The 18,198-nt window shown below is 42.3% G+C and overlaps 1 long non-coding RNA gene across 1 annotated transcript in view; it reads left to right on the top strand.

Annotated features, from left to right (window-relative positions):
- Nucleotides 1-13,009, top strand: part of LOC118007080 — a 33,975-nt gene extending 20,966 nt beyond the window's left edge. Inside the window, exons 2-3 of the long non-coding RNA XR_004678265.1 lie at nucleotides 2,602-2,649; nucleotides 12,816-13,009. This is a non-coding gene — a long non-coding RNA (uncharacterized LOC118007080). The remainder of the gene's footprint in view (nucleotides 1-2,601; nucleotides 2,650-12,815) is intronic.
- Nucleotides 13,010-18,198: the final 5,189 nt, after the last annotated feature.

Raw genomic sequence — 18,198 nt, 5'->3', positions numbered from 1 at the left:
CACACACACACACACACACGCGTGTTCGCTCTTCCCCATAGATTTGCCAGGCCATCTCTCTCTCACACACACACACACACACTCTCTCTCTCTCTCTCTCTCTCTCTTCCCCATAGATTTGTCAGGCCATCTCTCTCTCACACACACACACACATGCTCTTCCCCAACGATTTGCCATGCCATTATTGTTCCCTTTACCAGGGAGAAATAAAATCGGGAGCTGGCTACATTCTCAAACTCAAAGATCAGTAAAGACGTCTTTTCTGGAAAAATGGGATTTTTCTCATTGGACTTAAAATTACACGAACTGGCATTTTTTTTTTTAAGATTTTATTTATTTATTTGACAGAGAGAGACACAGCAAGAGAGGGAACACAAGCAGGGGGAGTGGGGGTGGGAGAAGCAGGCCTCCCGCGGAGCAGGGAGCCCGATGTGGGGCTCGATCCCAGGGTCCTGGGATCATGACCTGAGCTGAAGGCAGACGCTTAATGACTGAGCCACCCAGGCGCCCCATGAACTGGCATTTTGATGCAGTTATTTGCAATTTTTTTATTGACTGCTTGCCATGTGTTGTAGCAACTTTCCCCTTAAGCCCCGAGTGGGAAATAAACTGAAAAGGACTTACACATAGAAAGAACACCAAGGAATTGGGGAGTGGAAAGAAATAACTTAGAGTTGACTGGGGGCCAGAAAAGGCTTTACTGAGGAGGTACAACGAGTTTTAAGTTTGGACCTTTAGCCAACAACTTCCACATACATTACAGGGGTTTAGCTTCAAGACCTAGGTGGAGCCTGCTCTTTCGGGCACATCACAGGAAGCCAGTTACTAACAGGTACCGCCACTGAAGGGTTGGCTTTTCGGGATCCATAAGGAGTAAAGAAGCTTGCATTCATCACCGGGCCAGAGCCCACCAAAGAAGACTCCAAGCGCGTTGTCATGGTAATTTCCAGGGGCCAGTGGCAACACTGAGATGGCCCCATGCTCCACAAATCCAAGGGGCTTGTGCTCCCCTCAGCCAGCCGTAGAGGGTCTGATGCTGCATGCCTGGAGTGGGCAGAGCTGCTCAGTGGAGATCAACATCACCGGTAATGAGTCAATAACCGTGAGCCTAGTGGTGTTGATTAGTTGCGAGCACTATACCTTAATAATGCACTATATGGCTTCTGTGCTTCGATCTTGGCTCCTTCATGTACTGCCCTGGCAAATGATGTAGGCAAATTAAATTACTTGGTGTCTTAAACTCCAAGCTCCTAATCTGGAAAGTGGGGATAATTTGTGAAGTTAACTGAAATTATCCATGTTAAGACTTCACAGCATTTGGCACATAGTAAGTGCTCAATTAATACTGGTTGCTCTTACAATAAAACTGTTATTATTGTTGCAATTCAGAGAGATTAGTGTTGGGGTTTTACTCTGAAAAAGCCCAATAAAGTAGAAGAGGGATTGACCTCGGATTAATGGGCAGAAGGTCCTACTCACAGGTGAAATCAGCAACTCCTCCATTTACTTGAAAGACACTGATCACACGTCTGCTGGTTTTCAGGCACTGTGCAAGAGCCTGAGTGTTATTACAAGATCCATCATGATCCCAGCTCCTCAAGCTCATAGTCACAGGACCTGGTTTCAAAGAATAATGCAAGAAGGGTTTTCATACAGATTCTGCAAATGCTCGTTTGTTTTATACTGAATAATTTTGCTTCTTGAAATTGCTATGGTGGCTTTCTTCTCTGATCATTTACCTTTCTTCCTCTCAATGACAATGATTGCTTCTAGCATTGTTTTCGGTCATCATTACTGGAGGGCTAGCCTCGTGTGAATTACGCCAAAACTCAGAGGAATGCACCACTTGTGGACTGGGAGAATTACCAGGGTCAAACCACCCAGGGTTGTCCTGAAGATTTCTAAACAGGCAGCAGCTGCCAGCGCCTGGCTATAATATATTAAACCTGGCTATCTTTGGGCCTTCTGACCTTCTGAAAATTCCTTGAGTATTGTTTAAATAGAAATAAACTCCGGCTTCTTACAAAAAATAAGTGGCAGCAGTTTAGACCCCATTCCCTCCCTAGAATGAAGCTACTACCTTTTCTCCAGAGGTGACATTTGATCTTAAAGGTTGAGTGAGTGTGTGGCAGGACCTCTTGAACAAAGAAAATAGTATGTGCCTAGAATAGAGGCATAAGAGAAAGAACATGGCAGTGGGCAGGGGACAGCTTTAGGTACAGGAAAGTCACCTGGATCAGAAGAGAGGGGTTGGGGAACGAGTTAGAGGCAGGTTTGGGTGACATCATGATGGATCATGTATTCTCTTGTTAGGTTTGGTCCAGAGAGCATATTTTTGGTTCACAAAGAGGACTCCTGGAGGGGCGCCTGGGTGACTCAGTCAGTTAAGCGTCTGCCTTTGGCTCAGGGTCCTGGGATCGAGTCCCGCATCGGGCTCCCTGCTCCGCGGGAAACCTGCTTCTCCTTCTCCCTCTGCCTGCCGCTCCCCCTGCTTGTGCGCTCTCGCGCTTTCTCTCTCTTTGTGCCAAATAAATAAATAAATTTTAAAAATCTTTAAAAAAAAAAGGACTCCTGGATGTTGTTTCTCTTTCTTTCTTTAGACAACCCTGGGTGCTGAGTCGGCCTCACTTCTTAATTCCTACTGAGCCGTAAGTGTTTCTTCCTGTGTACGTTAAGCTGATGCTGATAGATCCTGATTTCTCACGGCTGGCGTTAGCCTTATGTGTTCCGCGGCACCGTAGGCTGTTCTAATCATATTTTAGGAGTAGATAATGAGGTTCAACACCTAATGTTTTCTTGGCACAAGGATGTTTACAAAAGCTAATTAGAAAGTTTTGATGTCATTTTGACTAATTAGCTGTAATGACTCCATCCCTACCATTATGTGTCACCTTCTGGCAGATCACCAAACATACTCAGATGTTTGCTTAGCATTTCATTTAATGGTGAACATGAGATGCTTTTGACTTATGAAAATAGCATAGAACAAATATAAGACAAAGTCCCTGTCCCCAGGGACTTGTTTCCAGATAGGATTGGAGTGTGACTCAGCATCCTTCCTTATGTGTCAGGACAGGGTGTCACTTCTATTTCAGTCAAGAGAGTCACATTTTCCATTCTTCCAGAAAAGTGGGTTTCCCATGGGACTTGAATATGGGGGTGGAGGCAGTGACTTGGTAGAATTTGGGAGGATGGTTGGAGTTGACAGCGCTACAGAGAGTGGAGACAAAGTCTCTTCCTACCAGCTGTGTGTGTGGCACTTTGTCTTCCAGGAGCTGGTATTCTTGGTGGAGTGACCATGAACATACACAGATAAGACAGAGTAATTCTAGAGTGGGGAGAATTTGTAGGTGAGCCAGAGTAAAGAGTAGGGGATGCTTTGGGTCTTTTTAAGAGACAGCCTGCCCAGAACAAAGGTTTGGGGGGAGTAATAAATGAGAAATAAAGGAGATTGGATCTGCTGGGGAAGACTATATTTAAGGCTTCAGTTTGGACTTTAACCTGTAAGACACTGGTTCTTAAAAAATCATTAAGACTGCCGGGGGTGGGGGGTACTTCTTAAAAATACAGATTCTGAGGCCCTACCCCAGACCTAGTGAGTCAGAATCTCCAGGGGGTGAAACCCAAGAATCAGTATTTCTCATCGCATCTCCAGGGGATTTGAGCACTCTCCTATGCTGGGGACCAGTGATGCTGGCGGTGTGAGATCCAGAAAGCCTGGCAATGTGACAGCACTTGTGTTTTCCCCTTTGTGGAGAAAGATGGTGAGTGAGGAAGCACCTTTAGGAGACTTGCTATGAGCCCTTGCTCCCAAGTGTGGCCCTGGACCAGCAGCGTGGGTATCACCCAAGAGCTCATTAGAAATACAGAATCTCAGGCACCACCCCAGATCTCCTGGATCATAATCTGCATTTTAACAAGATCCTCAGGGAATCATGTGCACATTTTAATAGTCTGAGAAGTGATGATCTAGGTGTTAGGGAGATATGGCAGAAAGGGTTAAGAAACCAGGGCAGGAAATGGGGACAGATAGGAAACTGGAATCTCAAGTTTAGAATGGAACCAGCAATTGGACCAATCTGAAGCTGAATGGAGAAACTGAGGCTTTTTGCTATCCCCAATAATGGCCGGGAACTATCCCAGACTGAGTGGCAGATGAGCTCTTTTTGATACAATACAGGGGCAAGAATCTCATTACAAATATAGGGAGTATAGGCAACAAAGAAGCCGAAGATGGTGAATTTTTATTGTTAGGCTCATGACTCAGAGAATGAAGAGCAAGGGCAAGGAAGAGGCCACTGTGGAGAAAAATGCTGAATCTGGCTTTAGGTATACTGAGTTCACTATTTGAACAAGGGAAAGTAAGGAAGTCGACAGAAATGAGAGCTGAAGTCTGAAGCCAAAGAGGTAAATAATTAAGAGGACTGCCTGAGAACGAGCACACTGCATGCTTTTTCTATACAAATGTATAGAAAAAGACTTGCCAAGGATCAAGTAAAGTCAGGCTTCAAGGACAAGGTCATGTGGTGACAGTCAGTGGGTACCGAATAGAACGTCAGTGTCATCCAGTGGCAGCACCATGGAGAAGCTGCTGAAGGTTGCAGCAACCCTTGCTTGAGAAGAATCAGAGAGGTCACATTTTAGTGCTACAGCAAGAACAAAAGAGACAGATGACTATAACCAGATCCTGAAAGGTTGGGATCATTTCAAGTTCCCTTCTCTTTTCTGAACATGCTGTGACTTTTCACGGGGCTTGGAAACTTAGAAGAGAGATGGGGGGAGTCTTCTGAAAGAAAGCCAGGTTTCCCTTTGAGCCACACGAAACTGTGGGAGGAAATGTGGTTGCCCAGAGAAAGCCTAGCATAGAAGATCAAATTCTCCATCAGAGCCAAGGCTAAGAGAACACCTGGTATGGTGGTTTGAAAATATATCCACCAGTTCTTGGTACTTCTGCCCTCGAGAGTGAAGTTTTCTTTCCCCCTCTTTGCTCGGTGAGCTTGGGCAAATCAAATTAATTCAATGAACATTATTTGCCACTGAACTGTTCTGTGCCATTAAATGTCCCTCCATAAAATACAGGGGCATTTCCCCCTTGCCTATGGTTCCAGGACAACATGAGGTATTAGTACCACCCAGTGGCACCTAATGCGATGGAGAGTGGCAGCTTCCCTCTACCCTCAGTCATCTCTCTTTCCAGCTCTTTCTTCCTTTCTTCCAGGAGAATCCAATCAGTGCAGCCCCAGAATCCCTAAAACACATCCCTGTATCATTTCCACCTCCAATAACAGATCTGACGGGACAAATGTTACTGGGAAGGATTCCTTTTCAAACACTTTATTTTGAAATGACTTTAGGTTTACAGGGATTTGCAACAACAGTGCAAAGAGTTCCCATAGACCCTTCCCCCAATCTCCTCTATTGTCGACGTCTACAAAACGAAGCAATTAGCATGGGTACAATACGACTATCTGAACTACAGACTTTATTCAGATCGCACCAGTCTTTCTATTACTGTCATTCTCTGTTCCAGGATCCAGGCCAAGATACCACACTCCATTCAGTCCTTATGATTCCTTAGTTTCCTGTTTTCTGTGGCACTTTCTCCGACTTTCCTGTTTGTCCTGACCTTGACACTTTTGAAGAGCACTAGTCAGGTATTGTGTAGCGCATCCCTCCATTTGGGTTTGTCTGATGTCTTTTCATTATAAGACAGGGGAGAGAAACCACAGAGGCGAGGTGCTCTTCTCATCACATTATATCTGAGAGTATGTCTTAGTTGCTGCTGTAATAAATTACCATGAATTTAGTGGCTGAAAATGACAGAAATTTATTCTCTTATAATTCTGAAGGCCAGAAGTCTGAAATGAGTCTTACGGGACTAAAATCAATGTTGCCAGGCCTGCTTCCTACGGGATGCTCCAGGGAGAATTGTTCCTTGCTTCTTCCAGCCTCTGGAGGCTCCCAGCATTCCTTGGCAGGTGGTACAGCACTCCAGTCTCTGCTTCTGTCATCACATTGCCTTCTCTTCTTCCATAGTCAAATCTCTCTCTGCCTCCCTCTTATAAGGACTCTTTCTTTCTTTTTTTTTTTTTTTAAAGATTTTATTTATTTATTTGACAGAGAGAGAGCACAAGCAGGGGGGCGGCAGGCAGAGGGAGAGGGAGAAGCACGCTCCCAGCTAAGCAGAGAGCCCGACATGGGGCTCAATCCCAGGACCCCGGGATCATGACCTCAGCCAAAGGCAGATGCTTCACCGACTGAGCCACCCAGGTGCCCCTATAAGGACTCTTAAGATTACATTGGGCCCTGGGGTGCCTGAGTGGCTCAGTCGGTTAAGCGTCTGCCTTCGGCTCAGGTCATGATCCCAGGGTCCTGGGATCGAGCCCCGCATCGGGCTCCCTGCTCTGCGGGAAGCCTACTTCTCCCTCTCCCACTCCCCCTGCTTGTGTTCCCTCTCTCACTGTGTCTCTCTCTATCAAAAAAATAAAATAAAAAAAACTTAAAAAAAAAAAAAAGATTACACTGGGCCCACCCAGATAATCCAGGATAATTTCCCCATCTCGATTGCAACTGCAAAGTCCCTTTTGTTACATAAAGTTTGCCATATAACATAGCCACAGGGTCCAGGGATCAGAACTTGGATATCATCGGGGGCCATTATTTGACCTACCACAGGCTATGTGATAACCACATGACTTATCAGTGGCGATGTTAACCTTGATCACTTGGTTAAGGTGGTATCCTATCAGGATTCTCTCCACTACAGAGTTATTATTTGGGGAGATAGGTTCCTTTTAATGACCAGAAGTATGATCTGGTCATACTTTAGGCCCATACCTAAAGTAATGATGTTGACACTGGGTAGCCATTCAACACCACTTAGATGAAGTACCACACCCTGGCAGACCCAGTTCTAGGCCCTGCAGTGGTCCCTACTCTCAGGGAGCCAATTGCCTAATTAGGACAACATTTTCAGTTTCTTTCTTTCTTTCTATCTATCTATCTATCTATCTATCTATTTATTTATTTATTTATTTATTTATTTGACAGAGAGAGACACAGCGAGAGAGGGAACACAAGCAGGGGGAGTGGGAGAGGGAGAGGCAGGCTTCCCGCGGAGCAGGGAGCCCGATGCGGGGCTCGATCCCAGAACCCCGGGATCATGACCTGAGCTGAAGGCAGACATTTAACCGACTGAGCCACCCAGGCGCCCCATGTTTTCAATTTCTTAAAGAAAGCTAGTTTGTAAACATAATCAAGCTTTTATTTTAAATAATCCGGACACTGCTTGGGTGATGACCTTTGATTATATTGAGTTTCAGGTTATGTGAAAATGGAAACTAATTTTCTTATGGTTTCTGAAATATAACTGGACTTTCTGTGACTATTTCCCACTCTTACAAGCTCTCTTGGATTTTCTTCCCAAAGGTGGAGTATTATCTCACAGACAAACCAATAAAAATGCCATCAGGTTTCTCATGAGAAAGTCTGGTTTTTATTATGTTTCCAGCCAGCTTTATGGGAGAGAAAAGGTTGGGATGCACCCCAGACTCTGGGTGCTCGTGTAACTAAAGTGAATTTCCACCCCTCACATTTCACCCTTTTTCTTTGGCCTGTAAAATAATACACCATGTTCTTCTCTAAGGAAGATGCTAGGAAACAGGATTACCCCTAGATTTTTCTCCAGACGCCACTGCAGCTCTTCAAACTCAGAGTGGTTCCATGGGAACTCACACTCAGGATAAAAACTTGCTTATTTTTACTGCTTGAAGGAGGTTCACCTTAAATTATCTCTAAGTCATGTCTGAAATATATATTCCACCCCAGGTCCTTCAAGTCACATACTCGTGAAATAGAACTGAGAAGTACACAGTTTATCATTCACATACTGCAGAATTCAAACTTCCCCTTGACCTACCACAATATATCAGAGGAGAGGCCGAGGCTTATTCAAACTGCTATTAGCTGCCTGGCTTTGATGAAATCGCCTTTAAATTCTCTATGCTTCCATGTTTCTTCATATATAAAAGGGATTTAGATGACATTAAAGTTTTCCAGCTTTATCTCAGAGAGTTGTTGCAGATTCAAATGAAGGAACAAATATGAAGGCACTTAATAAGGTATAGAGTCCTAAACAATTTCAAGTTACTGTGTAGTACATTACTGGTAATTTTTGAGGTGTGATAATAGTATTCTAGTTATGTTTTTTAAAGTCCTTATCTTATATGAAAACAATGAATCATGGAACACTACATCAAAAACTAATGATGTACTGTATGGTGACTAACATAATAAAATAAAACAAAACAAAATAAATAAATAAATAAAGTCCTTATCTTTTAGAGCAGGGAGGGGGGTGGGTTATCAAACTTTTTCTTAAAGGGCCAAATAGTATATATTTTAGGCTTTATGGCCCATAGGGTCTCTGGGGAAGCAGGCAATGGAAAAGAGGTAAATGAATGGGCATGGCCGCATTCCAGTAAACCTTATTGATAAAACAGGAGGCTGATCCATGGGCCAGAGTTTGCTAACCTCTGTTTCAGAGAAACTTACTCAAATACTTAGGGGTGAAATGATATGATAGCCTGGAATTGCTTCAAAATCATATGGGAAGTGGAGAAGTGGGTCGGGGTCAAAATGAAACAGGACAGGTCCCGAGATGATAATGATAGATGAAGGGTACAGGGCAGCTCGTGTTATGCACGTGTCTGTTTTAGATAGGTTTTAAATCCTCCACTGTTAAAAGCTTGTACGATATCTAAAATAGAATCTAGTATTAACACGATTAATAATGCCAACCAAGTAATTCTGCACATGTCTTTGAGGCCTTGGCTTGTGGCATACATTGGAGCTTCCCAGAAGGGTGGCAGCATCATTCTGGCCATTCAGATATGCCTTTCTTCTGGTCTACATCAATCTGGAGGCCCAAGATTGAAGTGCCATGGAACGCACATGATTTGGGATGGAACTGACTTCAGATTGGCCAGCAGATGGTCAGCCTAGGAAAATGCTTCTTCGATGCAGTGGGGAAAGGGACTATTTGCTTTTTTTTACTACCCTCTCTCTCTCATCCTTTCCCATTCCTCCCCACAGCTGTATTAATGTATTTTAAATTCTGCTTGTGTCCTACAAAAGCTAGAAGAGGGAGATCAATTGTTAGTCCAAATTCTTTTCTAAGTAGGTATGCTAAATGCTCTCTATCATGGGGTCAGAGAAACTAGATATGGCTTTGCCTATATGCCTATTTTCCTATATGAATTATATGGGCTCAAATGATTGTTCTAGACCCTTATGCAAAAATTCTAGAGTGCCTTCTCATACTTCAATGACAGCTAACACTCCATTTCCCACTCCCCCTACTTGAAAGCTATTATATCAGCATTCACCTTTCTGTTTCTTTTAGCCACTTTTCCCTTCCTTTTCCTCTAAATTGCTAGTTAATGAGTGATACCGGATTTATGGGAAGGAGTGAGGCCAGAGGATATATAATAGAAAGAGCTAACAGTGATTTAGATGCTTTATATGTGTGCCCCCATGGAATCCTTACAACCGCGTTATGATACAGGACTCTTTACATCCTTTTTACAGATGAGGACACGAGGTATGAGGAGGGGAAGCAATTTGCCTGAACTTACATGGGCTAGGAAGTGTATTCTGATAACGGGTACTTAAGCACCAGACTGCATGCCTCTCACGGGACAAACGGTAGAACTGAAGAGATCTCGGGGTTCTCCTGGGAAGTGAAATGGACTGATAGGAAGGAGGAAAAAAGTGTGCTGAAACACAAGTAAGTAGAAACTAGGGATAAATAATTAGGGAGCTGAAAAACAGATGGGAAAAAACAGAGTCCAGCGGCTGTGGTTTCTATTTCTTCCTCAGCAATGGCATCCTGTATTTTTTGTTTTTCTATTTTTCTTTTTTTTGTTCTGTTTGTTTTTTTGCCTCTAGGGAAATAAACAGGATGCTCAGTTCCTGTCTCATGTCTACAGTCACATTTCTTTAATATCAAAGTAATTTAAGATGTAGAGAGAAGAAGCTCACCGGTTCCCAGTGGTGATAGGACCTCACAACTGTACTCCCTCGTTCAATAAACAAAATGAAACATCTTTATGGAAACATAAAGCAAATTATGCACCATTTTTCTGAAGGCACTGCTATGCTTCCGGGTGACTCTCTCTTTTTTTTTAAAAGATTTTATTTTTAAGTAATCTCTACACTCAACATAGGGCTCAAACTTACAACCCTGAGATCAAGCGTCACACGCTCTGCTGACTGAGCCAGCCAGGTGCCCCCTGGGTTGACTCTTAATAACCGTGAACATTCACCATTTCTGATCCCATGGCAAAGAGGCTACTTGTAGGATCAGAGCAAGACTTGATGTGTTGTTTTTTATTTCCCCCTCACACACCCTCTTCCCTGTCCTAATTCCATCTCTGCATCCCTTTGCCAACAGTGAGGATGCCACCTTTCAAAAGGAACAGCTCAGCTGTTCTACTGCGATTAGAAAGATGATCTACTGATCATCCAAACATGCACTCCTCTTCATTCACTTGTAAGCTCCACCTTTGATGATTATGATTGACAACAGTCTTGCTCTTTGGGGTCTGGATCATCATTGGAATCAATTTCTGAAGCACATTCTCTTTCCTTAATCAAAGGCCTGAAAACATGGGAACCTTGCTTTTGATAAGCGATTGGCCAGAATCCCCACCACACCCCACCACCTACCCCAGGCTGTGAGGCTGACTTACAGGTGATGCCTCATTACGGCATAGCAAAGGAAGCCTAGTTGTCAAGCATCCCAACAATAAAAGAATAGAAAGTTAATAGCTCTGAGCAGGTTGTAGCAGACGATGATGTTTATGGGCTTCTGAAACATTTTGTTTGAGACTCAGTGACTTCAAACGGTTAGAGGAGCAGAACTCAATTAACAACTTTTAAAAACCTTCGATTAAAAAATCATTGAGGTGCTGGGGCGCCTGGGTGGCTCAGTCGTTAAGCGTCTGCCTTCAGCTCAGGTCATGATCCCAGGGTCCTGGGATCGAGTCCCGCATCGGGCTCCCTGCTCAGTGGGGAGCCTGCTTCTCCCTCTCCCACTCCCCCTGCTTGTGTTCCCTCTCTCGCTGTGTCTCTCTCTGTCAAATAAATAAATAAAATCTTTAAAAAAAAAATCATTGAGGCGCAATCAGATCAGAGACGGAAGCAACCACACACCGTACTCTGGGAAGAAAAATGCCTTCTACCCTTTCTCAGAAACGAGGATATTCAAAAAGCAGGGCTAACGTTCTTCCTTCGATGCAGCTACTGCCCAGCCTAACCTGGACCATTTGCCCCTTAAATTCTCACTCTAAGCTTGGGGTCCTTTCAAGAGTATTTGTATGTGGGAACATGTGCCGCCAGAGGCTGGGAGTTGTAACTAGCATTTGCTGACTATTCACTGTGTGCCAGGCACTTTTCTAAATGCTTCCTTCTCTTTTGATTTTCACCCCTATTAGGTAGGTATGGACTATTATTAGTCCCATCTTAAAGAGGAGGAAACCAAAGTCCAGAGAGATTTTTATAATTTACCCAAGATTAGTGCTAAAGCCAGATTTCAAACTCAGGCAATCTGCCCTAGACTCCATGCTCTTAATACCCTGTTAGTTCCATGGGATTTCTAGATAAGAATTCATGCTATATGGAATCAAGTATTTCTTAGATTTCCAATAGAACCCCTCTCCCTTTCTTAGCTGAGGAAACAGAGACCCAGAGTGGTTAAGAGATGGTCACAGTAAACTAACATTGAGTGGGGGTCAGTCAGTAATCAGGTCTCCTGTGAGCTTACCTCTTTCTCTTCTTCCATCTCCCACCCATGGTATTCTCCTAGGAGACATTTCATCGGAAGAACCATGGTATCCATGGAGAAGCACTTCTCAGATCTTCCTTCCAGACAAAATGTGTTGTTTAGCTACAAGGAGTACGGTTAGCTGAGAAGCTCCAGCCGTTAAGTGCCTTCAAGATCCACTTTAACTTCTGAGCTGGGGCCGTGGAATGAAGTCTGATCAATATACTCAACAGGCCTGGTGGGGGAAAGAGAGACAGGGAAAGATTCTTTGCTTCTGCCATTGATAAAGTTAATTCTGCAGATTTCCCAGGGCCCTCTTGTCTTCCATTCCCTTCATGTTCCTCTCTCCTGAGTTTCCTCTCCTTTTTACTCCTTGATTCTCTGAAATGTGAAGTGGACAACTATAATTGTTATGGCTCCTGGGTTCAAGCTGTTGATGTTATTAGGGTCAGCAGATTGGGCAGTGGAGGACAAACCTAGGCCAATTTTTCTCTGTCTAAAGTTTTCTTCCTAGTTCTCACTGCTGGGTGTCCACGTATGCACCCCAATGTGGCGAGGAGCCAAAAGCATGGGTCTGAGCCACGTTAAATTGATAACAACTGTGCGACTCTCAATACTGTTTCCCCCATATATGAAATGTGCAACCTTGGGCTAGATTCACAACTTCTATATATTTCTGTTTTATCATTTAGGAAATAGGAATAATAATCTCTAATTCACAAGGTAGTTGGGAAAATTAAATGACACATAGCAATACTCAATGAACAGTAGTTCCCTTTCTCAAGATCACTGTCAAATTTTGTGTTTGATCTTCATAGTCCACTCCATTATATTCTCTTGAACCATATCTGTATAAAATTAGCTAATTCCCACATTTTATGGGGAGACTTGATTTTTCGCTATAAGCATGCTGCCTTTATGTGACTATAGAACACAAAATATATATAATAAAAATTATGTCATAATCAATATACTTATTTTTTTGGACAGGCAAATCAAGTGATTTGATAAGGAAACTGATATATAAAACTGACTGGGAGAAGCAGATCTTATTGGTGAGTAGGAGATTTTGTTCTAATTCATGATAAGAAGGGATGTTAGAATTCTAATAAGGCATGGAATGGTAAAAGGATTGTTAATTGGATTTAACCCCTCAGTAATTTATGACTATGAGGGACTAAAATATTAGGAAAAATGGGTTTTCAAACTGCTGTAACATTCATTCACACAACCACTAACTCATCCATGTACCTCTTCATCTACACATCCATTAGTCACCTGTCCTCCATCCATGCATTGATATTTTTACCCATCCATCAGTTTATTATCCAGCCATTCATCTACCCATGCATCCATCCTTCCATTCACCAATCCATTCCAACGATCCATTCAAGGTAGTAACATTGCAGTGCACAGAAACCCATGTAAGAAATGAGCCTTACCATATGGGAACTTTCCATTTAATAGGGAGAAAAGAAAAGAAGGGGAAATATGAGATAAATGTTCCCAAGAGTTGTATAATAGGTCAACAGATGTTCCAAGCAGGAGAAATCACATCTGACAGAACAGAAAGACAAATTTCTTCAATGGAAGAGACAGAATTTATTTTGGGTTTTGAAGATTCTTGAAGAATTAGTAGGATACCAGTAGGAGAGTGCATTTTTGGCCGTGAAGGTGGTAGAGAGGGCAAGTCATAACTCTGGGAATGGTGAATATTTTGCTTTAGCCAGATGATAGCGATAGAAGATTAAACCTAAAAGGTACGTTGGGTGGGTGGGTGGGGACCATGGAAAGTCTACAATAACAGTCTGAGAAATTTGGTGTCTTCTTGGTAAGCATGCAAGGACACTGACATTTTTAAGTAGTAGACTGATATAGTCAAAGTTGTATGTGCCAAATATTTTTAATTAATTTCAATTTTCAAGTAGCTATTTAAATAGCTAAAACATAATAAACCTGAGGTTCCAAAACTTCCTCAGTTCACAGAACTCTGTGTCTCTGTAGTTTCTTCATGGGATTTCTAGGCCAAAAGAAACACTTAACAATTCCATTTGTTAAGTAATTAAGTCCAGATAACTTATTAAATATTTATATCCTAACAATTTAGCAGCCATTTGGAAAAAATAATGCATATAAATAAAAAAAATTTTAATTTCAGTCTTCAATAACCACAGTTACTTCCCAGTGGGATGTGTGCACCTGCTGGGCACTGTACAATTTCTTAAACCTTGGAATCAGATCGGCTACCCGCCGCTCCCCCCCCCCATTTCCTGTTCTGCATTGATTTTTGCTTGGTATTTGGTTTTTACTACAACAACTGCTGAACACCAGGCTTGCAAAGACATCATGTTATCAAAAGTAATGTCACCTCGGGGCGCCTGGGTAGCTCAGTCTTTAAGCATCTGCCTTCGGCTCAGGTCATGATCCCAGGGTCCTGGGATTGAGCCCCGCATTGGGCTCTCTGCTTGGCGGGAAGCCTGCTTCTCCCTCTCCCACTCCCCCTGCTTGTGTTCCCTCTCTCGCTGTGTCTCTCTCTGTCAAATAAATAAATAAATCTTAAAAAAAAAAAAAAAGTAATGTCACCAGATCTAATGTTGAAACTGTGAACTACCTCAAGCTAGTAGTTTCCATAGTGTCCAAAAGATGTTGCATAGCTCTGAGTTTCCCTCAAAAATTTAAAATACCCTGCTAATCTCACTCTTGGGTATATATCCAAAGGAAAAGGAATCAGTATCTCAAAGAGATATCTGCACTCTCATGTTTACTGCAGCATTATTCACAGGAATGAAGCTATGGAAACAATCTGAAAGTCCTTACACAGAAAAATGGATAAAGAAAATGTGATTATATATAATGTATTTACACACTACATACTCACACAAATGCACATACACATACACACAACAAAATATGATTCAGCCATAAAACAGAAGGAAAGCCTGCTAGTTGTGACAGAATGGATGAAACTGGAAGGTATTATGCTAAGTGAAATAAGCCAGACAGTGAAAGACAAATACTATATGGTATCACTTATATGTAGAACCAAAAAAAGAAGAGGTTAATTTCATAGAATTAAATTAAAATTAAAAAATTTAAAAAAAAAATTAAAAAAAAACAGAGAATAGAATGGAAGGTGCCAGGGGCCTTGGGGTGGGGGAAATGGAGAGATGTTGGTCAGAGGGTACAAACTTCCAGTTATAAGATGAGTAAGTTTGGAGGATCTAATATACAGCATGATGACTATAGTTAATAAATGGTACTGTAGACTTGAAAGTTGTGGAGAATAGATATTAGGCATTCTCAGCACTCACACACAAACATACACAAAAGAGTTAACTATGTGAGATGAGGAATGTGTTAATTCTCTTGATCTCTGTAATCCTGCTACAATGTATATGTATATCAAATCATCACATTGTACACTTTAAATATATACAATTACATTTGGCAATTAATCCTCAATAAAGTTGGAAACAAATAGACAAACACATAAATAGAATATGCTGCTGCACTCATTGTGAATTTCCTGCAGTGCTCCAGAGTACCTCAGTGCATGACTTGGGAATTCAATACTTAATTACCAGGTACTGCCATAGGCATTTTATATATACTGTTTCATTTAAACCTCACAATGCCCCATTTTTCAGATGGTGAAACTGAGGTCACAGAGCTGAAAAGTGATGAAACTGCCCATAAACCCTCTGTAGCACCTCTATTAATACATATCAAAGGACACTGTGTTTACCTGCTTCAGCCCATCTTTCTCCAAACTGACTCTAAAGAACCTAAGAGTAGGGATCGTAACCTACACATCTTTGTATTCCCAGTGTCCAGAGTATTCTACCTGATGCTGTTATCAGGATGTAGTGTGTTTCTTGATCTTACCCGACTGGTTTAATTTCCCCAGAAGCAGGCCTGGAAGACATGAATTTTAGTGCAAATCATTTATTTGTGAGATAATTAAGGAAGTTCTGGCAGGTGAGTGGGGAAGTGTGTCAAGAAAGGGAAGGAATGAATAAAGGGTGCACTACCAAACACACTGGGAGGTCTGGGACCCAGTATAGAACACGTGGCTCAGAATTATCTTACTGGAGGGGCAAGGGAGCTGGGGTATTTACACACCAGTTCAGACCGTTAGGGGAGCTGGAAGGATGTTAATTTCTTGGCCCACCTTGTGAACTGTCAGAGAGGGCTTCAGTGGCCAGAGAAAATTCTTAGGAAAAGAGATGAGATTTTGTCAGCTAGAAATCAGATCTGCCCACTAAACTGGTAAGACCAAACTAGATATGGGTGAGGCACAGACAGTAACTGCTTCACTGGCAGTCTGGGACGGGACTTAAAAAATGACTGAGGGGAGTGGGCAGTGCTTTTCCACATGGGCGAATCAGAATACCTGGGAGGCGTGTACAGTTTGTAAAACCATACTTAATAGAAGATGATTTTATATTTAGAAAATAAAAAATATATTTTTGCTTTTGTCTCTTTGGTTGGTGAATATATAGAGAAGATAGTAATTTTCAAGGGAGTTCAGCATAAAAGTATAGCATTGAGACAAATAAGTCTCAGAAGTGTCTTTTGGTTTAAAATGTTTGAGAAGGGCTAAGCCAGATCCCTCATGGCAAAGTGGTACCTAAGGAGGAAAGCATTTGCTAATGTGAGCTTTCCTTTTTGTTTTTCTAGCCAAAGGGAAAGAAGGCACATATCTCCCAACTGAAACAGAAAGCTGAGATTTAAATTCCCATTTCATCTACATCTTTAGCGCCATGTTGAGAGTTTATCTCAAGAGAGAAAAAAAATGACCTTTGGGAATATGCACAAGCATTTAGCAGAAAGACTCAGTTTCTAAATGCATTCTCAGCAAAATTAAATAGGTTTGCCATGTTCCAATTCAACTTAGCTATGCCCCATGAAACTGAGAAGTTTTCTGTAAATCGCATTTTAGAAACCATTTAAAAATGTCAAGTCATAATCTCTAAGGGAGAAAAAAATAAGAGAACTACAAAGCAAGTCACTAAAATCAGCCATTTATCATTAATTTCCGTTTCCTAATGGAAATGACTGACTCACACCTTTGCTGAATTCCATTTTGGGCAACAATTTTTTTATGCTAATCTGCGGGCTCATTCTTCAAATGAAATACATGAAAACAATCTCAGTTTAGGCCTTAACTGTGATTCAGATATGTCTGGTGAATTTATATCTATAAACTGATCTGCATAAACGCCCTTGGCTGAATGAAGAGGAAGATGCTCTAGCACCTTAGGGAAGAGTTAAAAATGGTCTTTTGAACATACAGGTCCCTGGCTTGGCTCTGTATACTCATGTCTGAACTCTCTGGAGAAACAGGATAACAGGAAAAACTTAGGAACTCATTTGCATGAGAAAGTCTGAATATTCAGGTCTAGGATGCCTTGTACTGTCGCTCTGCTGAGGATATGGAGGAAGGCTGCAGGGAACACAGTGTCACTTTGGCGACTCGAGGATTCACAGCTCTGGGGCACCTGGGCGTCCCAGAGAGGCTGGCTGTAATGATGAATAGCTCCAAGTAGCAGATGTTCTTGAGGAGCTTGAGGGGAAGATGAGAAGGCTTCTCCTGAGCCATTAGAAAGGATTTTGCAAAACCAGTGAAATCTGAACTTTTCTTTTTAACATGACCACTGTAGTACCCACAGGCTGGAGAAACTTGGGTTGACAATGAATGAAAACATGTACGGTTAACGACTGAGCCACCCAGGCGCCCCTCCAGAGAGAGATTTTAAATACATCTATTGTATGCTCCACTGAGTGCCTGCCTGGTTACTGGGAAAAGCCCTGGATGAGTGGGGGGTGGGTCAGGAGACCTGAATTCTAGTGTCCCGAATGAGCCATTGTATAGCTCTTTGATCACAGGCAAATTTTGCATGGATGATTAAATGGTTGGCTCTAACTCTTCATCCCTTCCTCAGTCCATACCCTTGGCAGGGCCTCATCGTGGGCAGAGATTATTTCCCTGCCCTTTACTTTGGGCTTGCCCATGTGACTTATGTTGGCCAATAACATGTGGGTGGAAATAACAGTCTTTCAGTTCCAAGTCTAGGCCTTAAAAGACCTCCTGCGCATCTACGCACTCTCTGGTGCATCTACCATTACCAAAGGAAAACCTCCTCCAGTTGGCCACTGGTTCAAGGAAGGTGAGAGTCATTTGGAGTAAACCCAAGGACATAAAATGTGAAGACAGAACTGCTCTAGCCACAAAAAACCTAGATCAGCCAAACCCTGAATCAGCAAATGCCCAGAAATGCATTAGCTAAATACATGCTTATTGTAAGCTGCTAAGATCTTGTAGTTGTTTGTTACGCAGCCATAACTGACTGATACATCTTGTGATCTTTCT

This window comes from Mirounga leonina, unplaced genomic scaffold (genome assembly GCF_011800145.1).
Source record: "Mirounga leonina isolate KUSES-001 unplaced genomic scaffold, KU_Mleo_1.0 Mir_101595, whole genome shotgun sequence".
Classification (NCBI taxonomy): Eukaryota; Metazoa; Chordata; class Mammalia; order Carnivora; family Phocidae; genus Mirounga; species Mirounga leonina.
The sequence above is the reverse complement of the archived record's forward strand: the minus strand, read 5'-3'. Positions and strand labels throughout refer to the sequence as shown.